Source organism: Strigops habroptila, chromosome 1 (assembly GCF_004027225.2).
Source record: "Strigops habroptila isolate Jane chromosome 1, bStrHab1.2.pri, whole genome shotgun sequence".
NCBI classification, from domain to species: domain Eukaryota; kingdom Metazoa; phylum Chordata; class Aves; order Psittaciformes; family Psittacidae; genus Strigops; species Strigops habroptila.
The window spans coordinates 82,683,660-82,699,401 of NC_044277.2; the positions used below are offsets into that span (position 1 = coordinate 82,683,660).

Below are 15,742 nucleotides of genomic sequence, written 5' to 3' on the forward strand. Positions count from 1 at the left end.
CATGGATGATAACCAATTGAATTGTATTCTTTCTGCTGGTCGTTGCTGAGGTGGCATTTGATAGCAGGTTCCCTGGGCTAAGCTGCTGAACATCTTTTTCTCCTCTCAGCTTTGTAACAATTAAGTGTAATTCAACTCCTGTGAAAGTTAGCCTGAAGGTGACAGGATAGCCAAAATTACAACTGGTGCTCATTTAAAGAGGTCATTATTGTTTTAAAATAAATAAATAAAAAAAGTTTATTTTTGACAAGGGTTATGATTACTTTTGTCATGCACCTACTCTGTGTTCAGTAAGCCCTGTAACTTAGCCAAATTCTAAAAGCAAATTTAAAGGTATTACAGCACAATTTTGCAATAGATAAGACATGCTGAAAACTTACCTCTTTTATTTATTTTTTTTTCCCCAAACCTTCCTAAAACAGTATCTCTTTGACTTAAGCTTTCATGGCTAGCAAAGCACTAAAAATATGCAAGATATTAGATTATTGGCATAGCTAGTATAGACCATGATCTATTAAACTAGAAGAAATAGTTAATTTTCTAAAATGTTGTTCTAAGAACAATAGCAAACAGAAGGTTAATAGTAACAGAAGGTTATTCACACTAGGAAAATACATTTAACAGGGAAAAAAGCCAGAGAGACAGAGTCAAAACCAAACCAAATATCCCCAGCTACCCAAAGAAACTGTGGAAAATAGGAATGATTAAAAAAAAATAAATCTCTGATCAAAAAAACATCTGCATGCTAATCCTGGTGTTTCAAGTGAAACGACAGAGTAAAAGGAAGAAAACCACACATTTAAGAAGAAATGTGAGAAGCAAACAAAAAAATAATGATGAATGGAAAAATACAACTAAGTCAGAAAAATTCAGAGAAAGAAACAGATTGAATCTGTGCGTTCTCTCACAATGGAGCTTCTGCTGGTGTGACTGCATATTCAGCAGTGTGAATGTTATAATTAAAGAATGTCAGCTCCAGCAAAATGTTTTAAAACCTTCCTATTAATAAGCAGATAAACTGCTTAAAACTACTGATTATATTAGGAAAAATGGAAGTGTTTGGGTTTTATGTTTCAATTTCTTTCATCCGCTATAACACATTTAAATAGCAGATGTCTCTCCCAGGCAGTGTTTGATAGTGGTGCAGTTGATTTTGATACCAAAGTGATAAGAACATCTTTATGGAAGAGTTCAGTGCTGTGCTGCAGGTCCCAGACTTCACTGGTACCCACGCAAGAGTTGAATCCAGTGCCAGGCAGAGATCCCACAACAACAGCCGAGCTGTACCAGCCCTGTGCCGCGTCCGGGCTGGTTAACTCTGCCTGTCAGCAGGATGGATGAGGCAAGATGCAGTGCGGTGCTGGAACCATGGGACTGCTGCCAGTGCCTGGGAGGGCTGGGGGCTCTCTGCATCGCACTCGGCTGCACAGCCCTGTAGGCATGCCCTTACAAGTGCCGCAGAGAAAGAGCGTGACTCTGTAGGAAATAGGGTGGCAGGTAGCAAGCTTCGTGCAGTGCTTTATCCGAGTTTTGGACCAGAACAGGAGCCCGTGAGAGAGAGCTCCCCAGTGCTGTGAAACGTGAGTGTGAGGTCAATGCAAATCTCTTTCATTTCTCGAGTTGGTTAAATTTTTCACACTAAATTGCAATTAAAGTGAGTGCTTCTTTTTGTAATAGCAAGACAAAGCTATCAGGGTATTGGATAAAGAACAGTTATAAGTACAAAAAAAAATAAACTAAAATGAAAAGTGTGCTCTTGTAGTCACAGGTCAGAGCAGATGAGCCCAATCATGAAAATACTTATTCACAGACATATTTTTTTGATTCATAGGTAGACTTTAGCATTTACGTATGTGGCCACTTGGTTATCATTCAAAGGTTTAAGGAAGATCTAATCATTACATGCAATGATCTTAAGGAAGATCATCATTACAATGTAGCTTAAACCCACACCTTTTTAGGTCTCTTTAAGACACTGTCTCAATGCAAATAACTCAAAGTTGGCTGAAGTGTAAAAAATGACAGTTGAAAAACAACTGCTGATGTATATATTCATCCTGGGCTCACGGGAAAACATTTGTCATTTGAAAAGCCACTCTGAGCTTGCTTTTTTAGCACCCAAAAGTATCAGAGCATCTTAAGATTTTTGTCAGGTTCTAACTGTGACGCTGCAGTGCACTTTTTCTTCCCATTGTGGCCAATCTCTGTGTTGTGAGAAAGACAGTTTACCTGAGGTGTCATTACAAAGTGTGAGAAAATTGTCATCATAAATCATCAATGTGAAAATAAATGCAACTTCTGGGATTGCAGTATTTCTTCCAAAGTTTTCCCCTTGCTATGAAGTAACCTGTAATCTAACACTAGGTTTCTGTCTTACTCAGTTTCTAAAGTGCTGTTCTGCATTCCTATGTTTCCAGAGAGTCACCATGACAGTTAGACTGTTAACCCAACCTTGAAGAACAAACAACAGCACAAGCAACAGCCTGGTTATGAATCTGTAAACATTACCTCATCCGTTTCAGGGAAATTTTAACTCTCTCCCTCGTTCAGACAATGAGATACAAACTGCCAACTCCAGTGTCGTCTGTTTAGATGCCAAAAGCATTAAATATGATGAAAATAAGTTTAAAAAATCCAGAGTAATAAAACACATATAGTCACAGCCTGGTGACAGCCTGATTAGACATTTTTTGAGTCCTTCAAAGACAAAACTGAATATGTTTCTGTCACTGTACATGTTTAACTTTGTTTTGCATAGAAATCTCACAGAAAACCGACCGAAGGTTGGAATTTGGCAGATGAGTAGAGAGTTCTGCGTTGTGTAGCAGAATTATGAGATAGAATATGATGCACATCTAGACAAACAAAAGGCTTTGCATTTAATGGATAGGATTTGAAGAGAACAGTATTTAATAATGTCAATTCTGAGCATGATTTTCCCTTCTCATTCTCTTATCCAATTGTTGCCTTTTCATGCTATAGTAGTTTTAATTTTTACTATCAGAAAATTATTTTCCTCGCATTCATATAGTCAATTTCTTTTCACTCCACAGTCCGGTCATAACTATCAGTATTTCTTGCTGCTTGCTGTTTTGTTTTAGGCTACTTAATTGGAAATAGTTAATTGGCCCTGGTGTCTTATGGCTGAGAAAATAATGATCTTGAACTGTATTACGCGCCTATAAATATTTCACTTCATGCTAATTTCTGTGCTTCCAGCTGAGCTATTTAAAATGCTTAGTGTCCGTCCCCCCCCCACCCCTGTTTTGTTTTTTTTTTTTGTCGCAGTTAAATACTTTACTAGGAAACAGTGAAAGGATTAGCCATTTGTGTTTTACAATGTGTATCAGTAAAGGAGATGCTTTGTTTTGGGTTTGGGTTTTTTTGAAGATTAACAGTCCTTTCCCTTCTACTCTTAAGTTATTTGCCGAGCTACATGTCGCACCAAACCACCCATTTCTTTTTTTTTTTCTTTGCAAGTACCAGCGGACCTAATCTGAGGATAACTTTAGTCCCGGGCCGGCGGCCCTCTGCAAAGCCTGGAGCTCCCCCGCGTGGCAGCCGGGAACGGGACCGGGAGCGGAGACGGGTGCGGGGTCGGGGGCGGCGGCCGCCGCCGGGTCAGGCTTCCCTGCACCTCCCGCCCAGTAAGTTTGCACAAGTCGACGAGAAATTCTGCCCTGCCATCAAATGCAAACACGAGACTTCGAAATTGACACTGGGGCACTGCTTTAGATTATAAAAAAAAACCCAAACCAAAACAAAAAACCCCCAATCTTTATTTTCAGAGTCTACTTGTGCAAGGTTTTCACTTAGAGCCATGAAGAAGGGGCAATAAATTTCTCCAGAGAGTAGTGTAGTCAGACTTTGGTGGCCTGAGTTGTCCCTTTGGGTTGTGGCTCCTTTCCAGCCTAGAGTCACCCCAAGAGGCCCTGGGTGCTGCAGGCCCAGTGGGCCTTTGTATACTACAGCGATTGTAAGCTTGTCATGTCCCTTGACAGAAAGGCCTGCATGAAGGAGGGCTGTGTTATTCTGCCAGGTAGATGGAGTAAATGCAGAAAAGGCTGCACATGGGCAGGACATAACGGCAAATAAATACTGTTTCTTTCCACTGGGCACTCACAGCGGAGGCATTCAATCCCAGACAGAATGGTGCTGTGGATATGGTTTAAAAGGCTTTTGCCACCAGCTGGATGTTGTCATGCTGCGCTACCAGCAGTTAGTATTCCTAGAGCTGTCCATCGCATGCAGACATGCCTGGACTTACTCAAACTGGTCTCCCCTGATGTATAAATTAAGTGCAGACTGAAGCAGAGTGGCTGAGGACTGTACCTGTGTAGACCTCTCTGTTGTTAGCTGTGAGGGCAAAGACTTTCAACTGAGGTGTTGTGACTGACCTTTTGGTCAGAGCCCTGCAGATATCTGTATCATCAGACTACAGTCTATACATTGGGTCAGCCTGTGCCCTGCGTGAGGAGTGAGAGGGTGGTTTTGGCCCCTCACCACCATTCATATAGCAACATGCAGGCCATGGAGGATATTTTTTTTTCTGGCAAGCACAAAAATTCACCAAGATAGAAAGCACAAGAAGTCACAAGGGCTGATAGCATCAACCCTTTCCTCAAGGTTTTTCAGTATCCTTCTTTCCATACATATAACAAGGCAGCGTGCTTTTAACTGGACACACTACAGGTTCTTGCAGCTTCAATTTATACCCAGCTAGCGTAATTTCAGAATACCAGCTTTTGAACCACATGTGAAAGCACAGAGCTTAGAGGTTTTCCCTCAAACATCCCATCTTTACTTTACTTTTTACTAGCCCCAGTGAGAGTCCTGAAGGAGTATTATATCATCCTCAGCACATTATGCCTGTGATCAGAGTCACAGTGTGGTAAGATGGACACAATTTTACCCGTCTATTTCTGTAAGGTGGTTCCTTTAATGGCTTGGTAAAGCACTCATGAAGTTGAGTTGCATTAATGGGGACTGAAAATGAGTGAAATTATTGGTTTAATGAATGAAAAATCAAATACCAAAAAGCCCAGCCTCCAGGCAGCTAGGTCTCAAAAATCAATCTTTGGCCTTAAATAATTCTGCTATTGTTATTCCCTTTCCACAGTCAGACCCTGCATTAGTGCAGATTGGCACCATTCCTCTAGTATAAATCTGCCCTCACTTAGCCCTGGAAAGCTTGTCCCCAAATAGGTGAACTTGCAGACTGTGAAGAGCTTTCCTAGCAGTTTCTGTATTATACTCACTGCAGAAAGTGTAAGCCAAGACTTGGTCTAAAATGTCCTTTATCACCCTGTTGAATCCCTGCTGTGTTTAGCAGCTGGTGCAACTTAAAATAGCCTTCAGCCTACTTTAAATATTTCTGAATTTCCTGGGAACATCATAGCACTAGAAGGAATCATTTGGGACACTGAGTCTAGCTCTCCCATAATCACAAGCCTCCACATAATAGACTTCTAGCTTACAGGAGTGCAACAATACACTTCACCCTTCACTACATTCTGTAACCCACCTGAGAAGTTGCTTAAAAATGGCAAAACATTGGAATAAAGGAAAGGAAGAGAGCAAGGGTCTGATATGGCAGAAACTGACAGAGGACTGGTAGTGTATAAAGATGGCTTAAAACCACCTTTAACCTTACCTCTGCTCCTCAGGCTGCTCTTAAGCCACAGCTTGGAATGAGTCAGGCTCCCCTGTGCTGCTTTTGTGCAATGCTAACTTTGTAATCCTTTCTAGAAGTACAAAGCATTGGCAAAAAGATTGGTGGCACTCATTTTAAAGCCTCAGTACTCTGCAACTCTGTAGGAGTTTGTACCATATGGTTTCTGCTGGATCATGTAACGTCATACTGATGAGCTGAAAAATGCCTGATAAAATAGTTTTCTTTGATACTGGCCAAAAGCAAGATCTTGCTCACTGTCGTAACGTACTGCCCCAGTCTTATGTCCCCGTCAATATATCTCCATATGAAATATAGACTCACATGACACATGAACACTGTTCTACTGTCTTTGCAATGCATGACAATAATGGCCAAGGAATGCATTGCCTCAACCTATGCTTTTCCTACTTTCTTGCTACATTTCCACTAAAAAACCCACTACAGTCTTGATTACTTTGTAGGGCCTACAGAAAAGGATTTTGATCTTGTCAGTCATTCTGGTTTTCTTTTAATGAATAATTAAAAATATGAATGTGAAATATATTCAGAAATTACTTTCAGGAGCTTGAATTTTACTTACCAGCTTTTCCATTGCTGATTAGTTAGGTTGACAATGACACTTTACTGCTCACCCAATAGACTTCTATGCAACACTGGATTCAGTGGCAGGGCTTCATCTTTCCCAAAAAAGGCATAGCCCAAAAGCAATAATAAATTTTCTTCTTCAGAAGTCTAGCTGTTTGCAAAAGTCTGGAAAAGTTTTAAGTCTTTATTTCCCACTATGTCTACAGTTTCATGCTGCAGTTGAGCCAAAAGAGGCATATCAAAATACATGTTTAAGAGCACTAATAAGAATATGTCCAAGAAAATAGTTTCATCAGGGAACACAGAGCTGTTAGAATAAGTGATAACAAGAGAAGGATCTTGAAATTTTCTAATGTATGAAATACAGCAACCAGAAGGGTTTAGGGAAAGACTAAAAAAAAAGCTGTTAGCAGTATCTGTAACATGCAGGAATCCTGCCCCCGCTCCCATTTCCTCCTCTCTCTCACGCGCTTGCAATATGTTGTAATGGTGCAAGTGTGAAAAAGTACACATGCGGAGTTTACTTGTAGGCAGTGCAGAGGCACTTGTCAGTTTTCTTGGTGTACGTATTTATTTTTCATGGCCAACATCGTAATTTGGCCATTCTCACGGAATGAATTGGGTGGTATGTTTTGCACCTGACATGGTATTGTTTGACCTGAAATCTTGCAAAGATATTAGAAGTTAGGGTATCAATTCAGGTGGACCATAGAGACCTCATTTTCCCTCTAATCTGAATTTAGTTTATGTCCCTGATACTACATTGCAATGAAAGCTCTCTTATATACATCCTAATATAGTCATGTACTGACAGTCACCATTCATTCCAACAAAACCTTGTAAAAATCAGTTTTATACAAGAATATGAATAATTTCTGACTTGTTGACTTTTGTAAAGCAAAAGATCTTATACTGCATTGTTTGTTGGAAGAGGAGGGAGTAGGCTAGTAGGTTTTTGTTTGGAGTGTTCTGACAAGTATGTAATGTTTCACATGTTGTATGGGCTTGAGTTGTCTTGCAGATTTGTGCAACATGGTGGGATCAGCAGAGACAAACACCATTTGTCAGATATCTGTATTTAATCAGTTCTCATTTACATCACTACTGAAATTCCTGCCACCTTCCACTCTTATGGCTGCTTTGAAATACAGACAATAGGAAATGTGGTGGGTTTTTTTCATGTGACACGAATATGCACCAGAGGAATCACGGCAGTACATAATCCTGCCAAGTCCAACTTCACTAATGTCCAAAAGGGAATGGGACATCTGTGTGGTCATGAACAGCAGACTCTGAGTGAGAATGCCCCAAGGTCCCCATGACTGCTTTTGGAGTTCATAATACATCAGCTTTAATGATTTCAAAGCTGTCTCTAACTCTACCAGATTAGGATCTCCACATGGAAAGCAGATTATCCCCATATCAGCCTATTGCTGGGATCTTTGACCATTCCTCTAGATGCTGACCACCTTCAGAGAAGAGATGTGCAGACTAGATGTGCCATGTGTTCATTCTTACACAGCACAATGGCTTTAATTAATGTTTCTTGTTCAAAAAAATATATTCCATATATTTTTTCAGTGCTTCAGGAGTTCAAATTCTGACACGGGTTGGTCTGTTGTAACAAAATAGCTGTGGCCTGGAAGTGTTATGATGCTCAATATTTTAATGTACCAGATAGAAGAAACAGAAGAGCACAGATGTAGCAAATGCCACTGCACAGTATGCTCTCCAGTTACCTGGAGGCGTTCTGCTGTACAAAAGTATAATGTCATCAAGCACTTGGGTGATTCAGCTCCTCCCCATCCTCAGTACTACCTTGTAAGAGGTATAATTGAGCTCTTTCTTCTATTCTTTTCAAATTTTTTTCTATGTATTTTTGTAAAGTCAAACAAATAAGAAAATTAATGACAGAACATGAGTGCACCACAGAATAACACTACTTAAGGACTGCTGTGCCCTTGGCTTCAATTAACCTTAGTTTTTGTTATAGGTTGCAGCCAGCTGCATCAATCACAGTTACTTTGGTTGGAGAAAAAATCCATTATTATTGCAGCCACACACAGATATATACATTATTTTGTTAAAGTATCATAATCCTCCACATATCAAAGAGGGCCTGTGATAGCTGGGAGGAGATGAAACTCAATTTTCCTTCACATCTGCTCGATCCTTTGGTATGTAATCAGCACCGCATGCACCAGGCAAGGTCACAAACTATGGCAATGTTCATCACAACATGCAATCTCTCCATTCTAGTGCCATTAACTGCTCAGCAACCTCTCCTTCTCCATCCCACTGTTTTTAATCTGCTAGAGCACTTCGGAGCAGGAACAGGAGAGCTCACCCCACAGACCCGTTTCCAAGACCACTGTCACAGACCACATTTTGAGAAGGAGTCAGCAGTGAACCACTACCCCATTTGTTTCGGTGGAATAGGAAAAAGAACATCACAGTGGGATTTAATTTCAAGTTTGCTTGCCAGCACCTGCATCTAGGAAGATTCTGATGGCGCTGGCATTACAGTCATTGCAGTATCTCTTCTGAGTAACTTCCTGGTAGTTGATAGAGACTTGTACCTGAACTAGAGACAATGAAACCAAAAGCATAGTTTATTTTTTTCCTTTCATTTTTTGAAAGGGTAGAGAGTTGGTGGTGTCATTGCCCTCTGTTACAAAGGTGGTTATTTGCAGAATGATTTGGTCAACTGTGCACTGTGATTTTCTGAAAGCTTCTGAAAGCTTTCTATTTGCTTAACCTGCATTGTTTTGCCTGAATTTTTGTCCAAAACCTGTAGTTTGCTTGAACCAGAAATTAAAGCAGAGCATGCATCACTTGAGACAAGGGAGAGAGGTTCTCGTGAATCTCACCTAGTATTATTTCATATGGCTCCTCTTGTGCTGCAGTTACTTCCTTTATAAAAGCAGACCTTTCTCAACCTACCTCCCAGCAGATTGCTGGTCTGATGGGTCAGATGCACTACCCTTGGCTTTGCTCACTGCTTCTCTCCTGACTCTCATCAGGCTCTCCTTCCATGTAAGGCTCTCCTGCATATAGCTCACAAGACAGCACCTCGGCACTGTGCTGCCTTGCCATCACTGGGTAAAGGTTTGCCGCAGCAAGGATTAGAGCATCCAAATGTTAGCTCCTTACTTTGAAGTTGCCCTTAGCTCAAACAAGGCAAGGTAGAAGCAAGTAGAAGCATTAAAAATAAGCAAGATAGGACACAGGTGCACAGAAGTAAAAAGATAACCAAGTCACTGTCTTCCAAGTAGCAACATCAGCTCTAAATAGCTCGCTCTGTATGTATCCAGCTGACGAGCTGACAGATACTTCACAGCCCTCTGGCTGAGGATTTGGTTCTTATGCAAACCTATGACTTCAGATTGCATTCATGCAAAAGGATCTGGGATTTTTATAGAACCAGATGCATCTTTTGGCAGGAGGTGCATATGAGTGTGTGTGTGTGGAGGGGGGCACATTCAAATTCAAATTCTCCTCTCTCTCCCCTCACCCTGCAAGGGAAATTGTTAATTCAGGGAAGACATTTTTTTCCCCAGACCATTGTTTGCTTTTCCCAGTTTCAGAAATGCTATTGTACTTTGGGAATGTCAAGGTGCAGTGATCTCCAGCATAGATGATAAACAGAGTCTGGTTTGCCAACCTGTTGTAATACAAAATGTTCTTTGCCATTTGGCAAAGGAAAAGTCTCAGTACAGAACTTCTCCCTTCACAGAGCTTTCCACCACGCTTACGGATGTGTCACTAGCAAAAAAACTAAGGCTGCCCTGAACTTGCAGATGTACCAGAAGAGTTCATTCACCTTCTGCCCTACCCAGTTCAAACACGAAATGATTTTTTGGAAAGAATAATATAAATAAACTTGCTGGAAACATAAACATTTACTTCAATGAGTGAGCGATAAGACGCAGAAATCCATTCCTCACCTGTAATCCCTGCTGATTTTATGTGTACTGAAAAAGTACTCTATCAGCATGATGCCAGTCCATCATATCTTAGGTAATGATCAACATTTTGCCTGTTATGCTTTGCCTCTTAGGCCTTGATTCAGCAAAACATTCAGGTACATCTTTATCTTTAGGTCTGCTACAGCCTTCAGTAAAAGCATATGATCTGAAAGTAAAGTGCTCTGCTAAATTGGGTCCTTCACAGGACTAAAGAGAAAGCTAACACAAGAACAAAACAGCATTGCTTTCCTTCCAGTCACACTTGGTTTATTCACTTGCTCTTGCTGTGTACAGCTGTGGATTGCTGGCAGTGTGCTTGGACAGAATTTGCAGGATTCACAGCTTCAAAGATGAGATGTGCCAGCCTTGAAAACAAGCTTGTATAAACACAGGAAACAAAAGCATCCATGCAAACAAAGGGAGGCGATACGTATATTCACACCTGAGCAAGCACATACACTTTTACATGCAGCCCTGTATCAGCAATGCTCCATCATTTCTGCTATTGCTTTTCTCTTTGCTTCATGATCAGAGAAGCACTAGGGCCAAGCCTGCTAGTTTTGCAGCACACTGTAAAATGTATGAAAAGGTTTCAAAAGCTCTGACAGTGTCTCATCTATACTGAACTAGCATTATACTTGTGCTCAGGAAGTGCAGCATGCTTCATATAATTGAATTCCTATCTTATTTTGTGTTGTCCGTATACTTTTTGAGTTTCTGTACCTTTTGCCTCTAAGCATGGATTTGTCAGTTGTCTTGCTGAGATTTTGGGGGCAGGGAGATGTTTGATTTTTGAAAAGACAATGACATTTTAAAACCTATCCTCTAATTCGAAAGGCTTGTAGAGGTTGTGTGTAATCATAGAGATCGGAGGATCAGAAGTAGAAAAAAACTTAACATGGCAAATATTGAGCGTTTCTGAACTGTCACAAAAGAGTCATCAGGTAGCTGAATGCTTCAGGGGAAGGCTTCCTTGTAATCTTTACTGCCTCAGCTCCTTCCCTTCCCTGCCACTAACAATGCCAAGAAGCAGCGCTATCTCCATGGCTGGTGTAAGATGAGCTAGATGTTATTTCTTGCTCCGTTACAGAGTGGCATGTGCAAATCACCATGAGGATGTTAGCTTTTTGGGGACTACCCATGGCCGTGCTCAATACCAAGTAATTACTGATCCTGGACAGCCAGAACACATGGAGCCTCTCATGCCAGAGCACACTTGACTAGCTAGTTTGGTGGGCTCCTGGATTATTCAGACTCACTGTCATCCCCTTAGGGTTGTATAGGCTGACCTTTTGTATAACACCAAGTCCTCTTTTCTTCAATGAGAGGCAGAAATGTTCAGCCCTGATCACGGTTGGCTCAGGCTTGACATAGCCTTCTGTACGAGATTTACAAAGATTTAGTGATACTTCAAGAGACTTGCAAAAGTCCCTGAGGGAGTTTATTCATGGGAGTTAGACACCTTCACAGGATGCACAGAAGTCAGCTGGGTTCCTAATTCCCATTAAGTTAACTCTTGCCAGTATTTTTGTAAGTAAGTCCCTCTTTGCACTAATCCCTCCTGGCTCCAATCAGTGCCTATAAAGTGCTTTTCAACTCTGGCAGAAGTGCCTATGTGTACAGTACTCAGTGAAACTGGAAACAGTGAGGATTTTTATGGAGATGATCTGCAAGTTCTATTCTAGCAGATACATTAATCTCAAATTTCCCTTGTGTCATCATCATACAGTTAAACAGGGTGCTGAATCCCCAGGGCTCTCCATGCCTTTTGGCACTGCAATTAAATCCCCCAAGACTGATTCCTGTTTCACCCATTCCTATGTGACTGAAGCAAGAGATGTGGTTTGAGGGATAAATGAGTAGGAGATATTTTAGCTAAAGCAACATAACTAAGTCTTAGTTGTACTTTCTCTTCTTCAAAGAGAAGACGGAAACTATATAAAGCAACTGCATTACAAAAAAAACCCCAAAAAAACCACCACCAACAACAAAAAACCAAACCAAAAACCAACCATCCAACCAATCAAAAAACACCAAGACCAAACCAACATAACACATAGAAAAAGAGTAGAGAAGGGTAGAAGCATATAACTGAAAAAACAGTAATTTGGTAACAGAGGGATGAAAAGAACAACTGATTATTTTATCAGACCATTCTATTAACCTCTAATGCAACATTTAATCTTTTATAATTGAGATTTCCATTTTGTTATTAAACCTTAATAGCTAAATTAGCATCTTTCAGACCAGGCCAGGAAATACAAGCAAGCACAGGGGTTCAGACACAATTCGGTCTCTTCATTTATTCTGCACAGAAGCTGCATCAGCCACCATTTTACAATGTGATGGAAGTTTGCTCCTACACCCTCTTCTGACTTCATTGTGCTTGTGAAGGAGACACCACTCCTCTACCTGCAGGCCACCTTCCCAGAGCTGTTCACACTGCTCCTGGGATCCTTCCCCACCTCCTTTGTGTCAAGACTATGTAGGTTTTCTAGAGATCTGCAAGCTACAATGAGCTTGTTTGAAATGAAATGCATTAAGGCATAGTATAGCTAACCTCCGCTCCTGGCAGGGTGTATGGATGAGTGTCTGGTGACAAAAGGGCTCTTAAGCCAACAACACAGCTGCAGGTGAGAGAGAACATGTGGACAAGACCTTGCTCTCCCATCTAAGCCCATTTGGTTGTGTAAGGTAGAGCTATGTCACAGTTCATGTTCTATCCATTTAAGCAGGGACAGGGAAAAGGAAAACAGATAGGAAAAGAACTTGAGCCAAAACTTTCCCTTTGCTCCAGGGCCAAAGAAAGGCTGGAAAGGTGGCTTAGATGTGGTGATTAGGGCAGTCAGATATGGGTGCTATGAATATTAGAATATGTTACGCGGACTTGGCACAACAGATTGAAAAGGATCCAGCTCAGAGAGCCCCGCTGGAACATAGTGGCTAGAGGTGGGAAATCGCTTGAATGCTGTTCCAATTTGGTGTATGCATTTTGATGTCCCAGCTGAGGCTCCTGAGGGGAAATAGGAAAAGGAGGGTCTAGCCTCTGAATTGTGCCAAGCATTAGCTGCCACATTGCCTGCCTGCATCAGATTTGCATAATTTTGGCCTTTCTCAATAGCAGAAGTGCATGCACCTGTCGGGCTTTGATGGCAGAAGCACGAGTGCCTAGGGAATTCTGGCACCACCAGGGTCAGCTGGCAGCTGAGAAAAGGTTCAGAGGCTCTAAATACTGAGCTTCAGGGCCCAAGTTCTCCATCCAGGATACAGTACAGGAGAATTGATCCTATTGACTATTTTACTGCAATGGTTGGACAAATATTACTTCCATAACTTTTGCAGTTCGCAACTCACTTTATTCCTCAAATGTCACTAATCCATGAAAAATTCCACATAATAACCATTCTTACTCCATTTCTTTCTCCTTTTCTTTTCGTTCCTGATGTACTCATCCTTTTAAAAGAAGATAAATTAATAAAGCTTGTTCCCAAAACTCTGCCAGTTATGTAAGTGGAGACTGTTATTAGCCACATTTGGGAGAAAAAAGATGTCAAACTACCTATGCTGTCAACTAATGCTAGAGCAAATTATATGTAAAACTGGTTATATTCACACCAATGATTCCCTCCATGACCATCGTTGCGTGTGTAACATAACTTATTTCATGGGATAGAGAAGGAAGAAGAAAGTACCATTTGTTAATTGGAAATGGATTCCACCCTGCTCTTCTTGAAGTCCATGCAAAAAATGCTCTGAATTTAAGCTAGTATAAGAAAAAGGCAAAACCCAATAAGGAATAAAGTATTGTTTTCTGGCCATTAAGAGGCTTTCACTGAAATATTATTGAGTAGTAACAAACAAACATGAAAGCTACAGAACTGCACTTGACATGTCTTTTTTAAAATAAACAGACAAGTTTGATTATTTGTAATCCAGTATAATCCACTGTGTAATGTTAAATATTTTAAGAGAATTTTTATTCCATTTGTTCTCAGCATGGTTGGCCTGAAGCCAAAATGGTTTTTTTTTAAAGACAACACTCCAGTAAGGGTTTTGAATTTCTTTCATGTCGACTCTTCTTTTTATAGCATTTTGCAATTTATTGTTTATAGCAAATTCACAAAGGGGGGGAAAAAAAAAAGACAACATATATCTCTCCTGTAGGTAAACTCCTGGTCTCATTTCCCAGGGTTCTGAAGCAGGAGGAACTCTACAAGGTAGTTGCTAGGAGAAATAAAACAGACCTGTAGGTATGGAAGAACAGTTAAAATCCTGCTTTTACACCTAAAAAGCCACATTACAACCAGTTCCTTCCTGCACCTCTGCCAGAGAAGAATAAGCAGGAGGGTTTCTTAAAAATGAGGATGCCGCTGGTTAAAGAACAGGTATAGCTAGGTATAGATATCTGGAGACAGTCTGGGTCGTCTATGCACTGAAACTAGCACCCGGATTTTGTCAATCAGTTTTGAATACACTGTTTAATATCATTTTGGAGCCAAAAGATGAAGTAAATCAATCTCTGCAAGAAACTGTTTTTCTCAGTAGAAGGGAACACAGCAATTTTTCTCGATTAGCTTTTCATTCCCTGGCAGAGAGCAGCATACTTTTGCTCCTCCTGGGGATGCAGCTAACAGATAGAGTTTGCTATGACTATTCTGTTTCTCCTGGTCCCAATAGATATTTCACACACACCCTTTCCACTCGCCTCTCCACTACAGGCTGCCACAGCCTCTTCCATCTGGCTTTCATTGCATTCCAGTTATGGGGTGGCTAGGACACAGGTTATATCTCCCAAAATTATTTAGCAAGCATCAGACTAGAACCATGCTTTCCTAAATGAAAATGGAGATTCTCTGACAATCACCCATCTCCAGGAGTTGCAGCTTTAATTAAAATACCAATTATTGCAAGACTCGTAATGAAATTACCATTCGGCTATGCTGAACATCTGACATTTCCGCCCTACTCGTTCAGGCTTCTAAAGGGGTAGCAGCTTTTTCTTCCTAAAACTTTCTCCAATGTAAAAAATAAGCTGCATGAGCAGCTCAATTTTCTTGTAAGATGTTTGTATAGGTCTACAACCTCTTTCAGGGATTTCTTCTTAATTTGTATTCATTCACAACCAGCAGAGAGAATGAAAAGTGTGGCAGAGAGAAACTCATTCCAGGAGTTCTGCAGCACCCTGCAGCTTAGCAAAGGTAATTTGTGTAGTTACAGCTCTTCTTTTATTGAACACATCTGCAGCAGCCATTGGATTGGGATGTTTCCTTTATGCCTCCTTGAGAGCTAATACATGTCCTGGGTAGAAGGTTGAATTTGAAAAATGTTCATATAGCCTGTGACCAGCTATGGGAATACAAAAGCCAGACTATTCTGATCCTATCAAAGCACAGAAATACTACAACACACACACAAAAAGAGAAACAACAGAAAGAACTCATGGGTAAACAGCTATTTGTTTGTTATGATCTCACCCTAAAGATTTTGTCATTAAGAACAGATGTGATTTGGTACA

General features: G+C 40.7%; 1 protein-coding gene across 2 annotated transcripts in view; it reads left to right on the forward strand.

Moving 5' to 3' along the window:
- Positions 1-15,742, forward strand: part of CDH6 (cadherin 6) — a 105,638-nt gene that overhangs the window by 18,765 nt on the left and 71,131 nt on the right. The window contains exon 2 of one of the 2 annotated variants that reach the window (XM_030480799.1): positions 3,481-3,647. The exons of the other annotated variant lie outside the window; for it this stretch is intronic. The gene's annotated coding sequence lies outside the window, so the exon portion shown is untranslated. The remainder of the gene's footprint in view (positions 1-3,480; positions 3,648-15,742) is intronic. 2 annotated transcript variants of the gene reach the window in all.